Below are 7,581 nucleotides of genomic sequence, written 5' to 3'. Positions count from 1 at the left end.
ATTGATGGCAGCATTCAAGAGAATCCGGAAGGTCTAAACCTTGTCTGTGGTATTCTGAGTAGGATTCAAGGATTGAATGACTGTGACGAGCTTCAAACTCCTGAAGGCTGGGCGTTAGTGACCGACGCAAAAGAATCACTGGATTCTATTCCGACCTGATTGAGGACCGACAGATGATTAGCCGTGCTGTGACAGAGCGCGTTGAACATTTTCACTGAGAGGATGGGAGGTAGCCCTTGACAACAGTGAAACCCTACATACAGCTTGCCATGGAAGGAGCCTTGCGTGCCTGAAGAAGAAGACAGTAGGAAAGCAGAAATCCAGAAGATAGAGCATCTCCAAAACCTCAACCTGTTCTCCATTACTGCAAAATAAGTAATTATTTGATGTTCTTCCACTTTTCACAATTAAACCTGAGAATTATTGATATCCTAACTAAGAGTTACAAGATAACCATAGCCTGCTTCAACCCGACAATCTCCGTGGGATCGACCCTTACTCACGTAAGGTATTACTTGGACGACCCAGTGCACTTGCTGGTTAGTTGTGCGGGATTGCAAAAATGTGATTGCAATTTCGTGCACCACCCAGCCATCCGCAAAGCTTGTGAACTTCTGCTATCTAAGTAGCTTAAAATGGTGGATGGGAAAGAGTTATTTGTCTTATCAAAATGATGAGCGGATAATTTATACGCTTTTTGGCATTGTTTTTAGTATGTTTTTAGTATGATTTAGTTAGCTTTTATTATATTTTTATTAGTTTTTAATTAAAAATCACATTTCTGGACTTTACTAGTGTGTTTTTCTGTGATTTCAGGTAATTTCTAGCTGAAATTGAGGGACCTGAGCAAAAATTGGATTCAGAGGCTGACAAAGGACTGCTGATGCTATTGGATTCTGACCTCCCTGCACTTGAAATGGATTTTCCGGAGCTACAGAACTCCAAATGAAGCGCTCTCAATTGCGTTGGAAGGTAGACATTCAGGGCTTTCCAGAAATATATAAGAGTTCATACTTTGCCCGAGTTTAGACGATGCAAACTGGCATTGAACGCCAGCTCTCTGCCCAATTCTGGAGTTAAACGCCAGAACAAGCTGCAAAGCAGAGTTAAACGCCAGAAACAAGTTACAAACTGGCGTTCAACTCCAAGGAAGATCTCTACACGTGAAAGCTTCAATGCTCAGCCCAAGCACACACCAAGTGGGCCCGGAAGTGGATTTCTGCATCATTTACTCATCTCTGTAAACCCTAGTAACTAGTTTAGCATAAATAGAACTTTTTACTATTGTATTTACATCTCTGGAACACGTTATGTAACTTTGACGTTCTGAGACCTCCATGGGAGGCTGGCCACTCGGCCATGTCTACCCTACTTTTACTTATGTATTTTTAACGGTAGAGTTTCTACACACCATAGATTAAGGTGTGGAGCTCTGCTGTACCTCGAGTATTAATGCAATTACAACTATTTTCTATTCAATTTAGTTTATTCTTGTTCTAAGATATTCATTCGCACACAAGAACTTGATGAATGTGATGATTATGTGACGCTCATCATCATTCTCACTTATGAACGCGTGCCTGACAACCACTTCCGTTCTACATGCAAACAAAGCTTGAATGCGTATCTCTTGGATTCCTTAACCAGAATCTTCGTGGTATAAGCTAGAATTATTGGCGGCCATTCTTGAGAATCCGAAAAGTCTAAACCTTGTCTGTGATATTCCGAGTAGGATTCAGGGATTGAATGACTGTGACGAGCTTCAAACTCGCGAGTGCTAGGCGTAGTGACAGACGCAAAAGGATTACTGAATCCTATTCCAGCATGATCGAGAACCGACAGATGATTAACCGTGCTGTGACAGAACATTTGGACTATTTTTACTGAGAGGACGGGATGTAGCCATTGACAACGGTGATGCCCAACATACAGCTTGCCATGGAAAGGAGTAAGAAGGATTAGATGAAGATAGTAGGAAAGCAGAGAGACGGAAGGGACAAAGCATCTCTACACACTTATCTGAAATTCTCACCAATGAATTATATAAGTACCTCTATCCTATTTTATATTTTATTTCTATTTTAATTATCAATTCACCATAAACATTTGAATTCGCCTGACTGAGATTTACAAGATGACCATAGCTTGCTTCATACCAACAATCTCCGTGGGATCGACCCTTACTCACGTAAGGTTTATTACTTGGACGACCCAGTGCACTTGCTGGTTAGTTGTGCGAAGTTGTGACAAAGAATTAAGATTATGAACGCGCATATTGAGTTTCAGCGCCGTTACCAAGGAATGAACGATCACGATTTCATGCACCAAGTTTTTGGCGCCGTTGCCGGAGAATTGAATGTTCGAACTACAATTTCGCATTTGTTTCCGGTAATAATAGTGCCATGTTTTTGGTCCGGCAACAACACCAAGTTTTTGGCGCTGTTGCCGGGGATTGTTCGAGTTTGGACAACTGACGGTTCATCTTGTTGCTCAAATTAGGTAATTTTATTTCAATTTTAAGCTTCTTATTTCTTATTTTCGAAAAATACAAAAAAATTATTTTCTTCTTTTCCGTTTTTCCCAATTAAATTTCGAAAAAACAAAAAAATTGATAAAATCATAAAACCAAAAATAATTTGTGTATCTTGTTTGAGTCTAGAGTCAAGTTTTAAGTTTGGTGTCAATTGTATCTTTTTAATTTTCTAAAAATTATTTTTGAAAATATCATGAATTGCATTCTTCATGATCTTCAAGTTGTTCTTGGCCAGTCTTCTTGTTTGATCTTCATATTTTCTTGTTTTGTGTCTTTTCTAGTTTTTCATATGCATTTTCAATTTGTTAGTGTCTAAAGTTTGAAAATTTCTAAGTTTGGTGTCTTGCATGTTTTCTTTTCTTGAAAATTTTCAAAAATAAGTCTTGATTGTTCATCTTGATCTTCAAAGTGTTCTTGGTGTTCATCTTGACATTCAAAGCATTCTTGCATGCATTGTGTGTTTTGATTCATAATTTTTGTGTTGTGAGTTTTTTATTATTTTTCTCTTTCTTCATTAAAAATTCAAAAATCAAAAATATATCTTTCCTTTATTCTCTCATAAATTTTCGAAAATTTGAGTTGACTTTTTCAAAACTTTTTAAAATTTAGTTGTTTCTTATGAGTCAAATCAAATTTTCAATTTAAAAATTCTATCTTTTTCAAATCTTTTTCAAAAATCAAATCTTTTTCATTTTTCTTTCATATTTTCGAAAATTTCAAAATTTATTTTCAAAATCTTTTTCTTAATTTCATTTCATAATTTCAAAATCTTCACTAACAATTAATGTGATTGATTCAAAAATTTTAAGTTTGTTACTTGCCTAGTAAGAAAGGTTCAATCTTTAAATTTTAAAATCATATCTTTTTGTTTCTTGTTAGTCAAGTAATCAACTTTAGTTTTCAAAATCAAATCTTTTTAAAGTTTCTTTTTCAAATCTTTTTCAAAATAAATTTCAATCACATCTTTTTCAAAATCTTTTCTAACTTCTTATCTTTTTAAAATTGATTTTCAAATCTTTTTCAATTAATCTTTTTGTTTGATTCTTATCTTTTTCAAAACTACCTAACTAATTTTCTCTCAAATTTTCGAAAATCCCTTCCCTCTTTTCAAAATTCAATTTTAATTGACTAATTGTTTTAAATTATAACTTAATTTCAATTTTTAATTTTCGAATTTAACTTTAATTTTATTTTTATTTTATTTATTTTTTGAATTCTTCTCTCTCTCATCGCCTTCTATTTATTTATTCATCTACTAACACTTCTCTTCCACCCAAAATTTGAACCCCATCTTCCTCTTTGTGTTCGAGTTTTTCTCTTCCCCTTCTTATATTCTTCTCTTCTTATACTTGAATAAGGAATCTCTATACTGTGACATAGAGGATTCCATATTTTCTTTTCTGTTCTCTTCTTTTTCATATGACCAGGAACAAGGATAAGAACATTCTTGTTGAAACTGATCCTGAACCTGAAAGGACTCTGAAGAGGAAGCTAAGGAAAGCGAAAACACAACTCTCTGGAGAAAATCTGAGAGAAAATTTTGAAAAAGAAGGAGATATGGCCGAAAATAATAACAGTGCAAGGAAGATGCTTGGTGACTTTACTGCACCAAATTCCAATTTACATGGAAGAAGCATCTCAATCCCTGCCATTGGAGCAAACAATTTTGAGCTTAAACCTCAATTAGTTTCTCTGATGCAACAGAACTGCAAGTTTCATAGACTTCCATCAGAAGATCCTTTTCAGTTCTTAACTGAATTCTTGTAGATCTGTGATACTGTTAAGACCAATGGGGTTGATCCCGAGGTCTACAGGCTTATGCTTTTCCCGTTTGCTGTGAGAGACAGAGCTAGAATATGGTTGGACTCTCAACCTAAAGATAGCCTAAACTCTTGGGATAAGCTGGTCACGGCTTTCTTAGCCAAGTTCTTTCCTTCTCAAAAGCTTAGTAAGCTTAGAGTGGATGTTCAAACCTTTAGACAAAAAGAAGGTGAATCCCTCTATGAAGCTTGGGAGAGATATAAGCAACTGACCAAAGAGTGTCCTTCTGACATGCTTTCAAAATGGACCATCCTGGATATATTCTATGATGGTCTGTCTGAGTTATCAAAGATGTCACTGGACCACTCTGCTGGTGGATCCATTCACCTAAAGAAAATGCCTGCAGAATCTCAGGAACTCATAGACATGGTTGCAAATAACCAGTTTATGTACACTTCTGAAAGGAATCCTGTGAGTAATGGGACGCCTCAGAGGAAGAGAGTTCTTGAAATTGATGCTCTGAATGCCATATTAGCTCAGAACAAATTATTGACTCAGCAAGTCAATATGATTTCTCAGAGTCTGAATGGAATGCAAGCTGCATCCAACAGTACTCAAGAGGCATCTTCTGAAGAAGAGGCTTATGATCCTGAGAACCCTGCAATAGCAAAGGTGAATTACATGGGTGAACCGTATGGAAACACCTATAATCCCTCATGGAGAAATCATCCAAATTTCTCATGGAAGGATCAACAAAAGCCTCAACAAGGCTTTAATAATGGTGGAAGAAACAAGTTTAGCAATAGCAAGCCTTTTCCATAATCCACTTAGCAATAGACAGAGAATTCTGAGAAGAATCCATCTAGCTTAGCTAATATAGTCTCTGATCTATCTAAGGCCACTTTAAGTTTCATGAATGACACAAAGTCCTCCATTAGAAATTTGGAGGCACAAGTGGGCCAGCTGAGTAAAAGAGTCATTGAAACTCCTCCAAGTACTCTCCCAAGCAATACAGAAGAGAATCCAAAAGGAGAGTGCAAGGCCATAACCTTGCATGGTGTGGCCGAATCCAGAGAGGAGGAGGAGGACGTGAATCCTAGTGAGGAAGACCTCCTGGGACGTTCAATGACCAATAAGGAGTTCCCCTTTGAGGAACCAGAGGAATCTGAAGCTCATCTAGAGACCATAGAGATTTCATTGAACCTCCTTTTACCATTCATGAGCTCTGATGAATATTCATCTTCTGAAGAAGATGAAGACATTGTTGAAGAGCAAGTTGCTCAATATTTAGGAGCAATCATAAAGCTGAATGCCAAATTATTTGGTAATGAGACTTGGGAGAATGAACCTCCATTGCTCATCAAGGAACTAAATGCCTTGGTTTAGCAAACTCTACCTCAAAAGAGACAGGATCCTGGTAAATTTCTAATTCCCTGTAACATAGGCACCATGACCTTTGAGAAGGCTCTGTTTGACCTGGGGTCAGGAATAAACTTAATGCCACTCTCTGTAACGGAGAAACTTGGGATCTTTGAGGTACAGACTGCTAGATTCTCATTAGAGATAACGGACAAATCCATGAAACAGGCTTATGGACTAGTAGAGGACGTGTTAGTAAAGGTTAAAGGCTTTTACATCCCTGCTGATTTCATAATCTTAGACACTGGGAAGGATGAGGATGAATCCATCATCCTTGGAAGACCCTTCCTAGCCACAGCAAAAGCTGTGATTGATGTGGACAGAGGAGAGTTGGTCCTTCAACTGAATGAGGACAACCTTGTGTTTAAGACTCAAGGATCTCCTTCTGTAACAAAGGAGAGGAAGCATGAAAAGCTTCTCTCACAGCAGAGTCAACCAAAGCCCCCACAGTCAAACTCTAAGTTTGGTGTTGGGAGGCCAGAGTTTGGTGATTGAACCCCCACATTCAAACTCTAAGTTTGGTGTTGGGAGGTCCCAACCATGCTCTGAACATCTGTGAGGCTCCATGAGAACCCACTGTCAAGCTATTGACATTAAAGAAGCGCTTGTTGGGAGGCAACCCAATGTTATTTAATTATGTTTATTTATTTTCCATTGTTATTTTATGTTTTTTGTAGGTTGATGATCATGTGAAGTCACAAAAATTACTGAAAAATCAAAAACAAAATGAAAAATAGAATGAAAAATAGCACACCCTGGAGGAAGAGCTTACTGGCGTTTAAACGCAAGTAAGGCTAGCAGAATGGGCGTTAAACGCCCAGTCTGGCACCATTTTGGGCGTTTAACGCCAAGAATGGGCAGTAAACTGGCGTTTAACGCCAGAATAGAACATGGAAGTGGCATTTAACGCCAAGAATGGGCAGCAAAGTGGTGTTAAACACCAGAAACAGGCTACCTCTGGGCGTTTAACGCCAAGAATGGGCAGCAAACTGGCGTTAAACGCCAGAAACAAGCTACCTTTGGGCGTCTAACGCCAAAACCAAGCAGCAAGCTGGCGTTTAACGCCAGACATGCATGCTAAGGGCATTTTACACACCTAATTGGAGCAGGGATGTTAAGTCCGTGGCCCCACTGGATCTGTGGACCCCACAGGATCACCTCAGGATCTGTGGATCCCACAGGATCCCCATCTACCTCACCTCTTCTTCTCTCCTTTTCACACCTTTTCATAATCCTCTTCCCCAAATATCCTTCACCAATCACCTCCAAACCTCTTCCCCAAAAATCCTCAACCACTCAAATCCATCCACTCTTCCCCATAAACCCCACCTACCTCCAAAATTCAAATTCTTTTCCCTCCCATACCCAACCCTAATGACCGAACCCAAACCCATCTCCCTCCACTATATAAACCCCTCACTCCTTCTTCATCTTCACACATTACAACCCTCACTTCTCCCCCTTGGCCGAAACCACCTTCTCTCTCCCTCTCCTCTATTTTCTTCTTCTTCTACTATTTCTCGTCTTCTTTTGCTCGGGGACGAGCAAACATTTTAACTTTGGTGTGGTAAAAGCATAGCTTTTTTATTTTTCCATAACTATCAATGGCACCTAAGGCCAGAGAAACCTCAAGAAAGGGGAAAGGGAAGGCAATTGCTTCCACTTCTGAGTCATGGGAGATGGAGAGATTCATCTCAAAGGTCCATCAAGACCACTTCTATGAAGTTGTGGCCAAGAAGAAAGTGATCCCTGAGGTTCCTTTCAAGCTCAAAAAGAATGAGTATCCGGAGATCCAACATGAGATTAGAAGAAGAGGATGGGAAGTTCTCTCTAATCCTATTCAACAAGTCAGAATCTTAATGGTTCAA

The 7,581-nt window shown here is 38.5% G+C and overlaps 1 non-coding gene across 1 annotated transcript; it reads right to left on the bottom strand.

Annotated features, from left to right (window-relative positions):
* Nucleotides 1–4,483: 4,483 nt before the first annotated feature.
* On the bottom strand, nucleotides 4,484–4,591 carry LOC130977423 (small nucleolar RNA R71). The gene has a single exon (XR_009085113.1). It is a non-coding gene; the product is annotated as a small nucleolar RNA R71 (small nucleolar RNA).
* Nucleotides 4,592–7,581: the final 2,990 nt, after the last annotated feature.

The sequence above is a fragment of the Arachis stenosperma genome, chromosome 4 (assembly GCF_014773155.1).
Source record: "Arachis stenosperma cultivar V10309 chromosome 4, arast.V10309.gnm1.PFL2, whole genome shotgun sequence".
Lineage (NCBI taxonomy): Eukaryota > Viridiplantae > Streptophyta > Magnoliopsida > Fabales > Fabaceae > Arachis > Arachis stenosperma.
The sequence above is the reverse complement of the archived record's forward strand: the minus strand, read 5'-3'. Positions and strand labels throughout refer to the sequence as shown.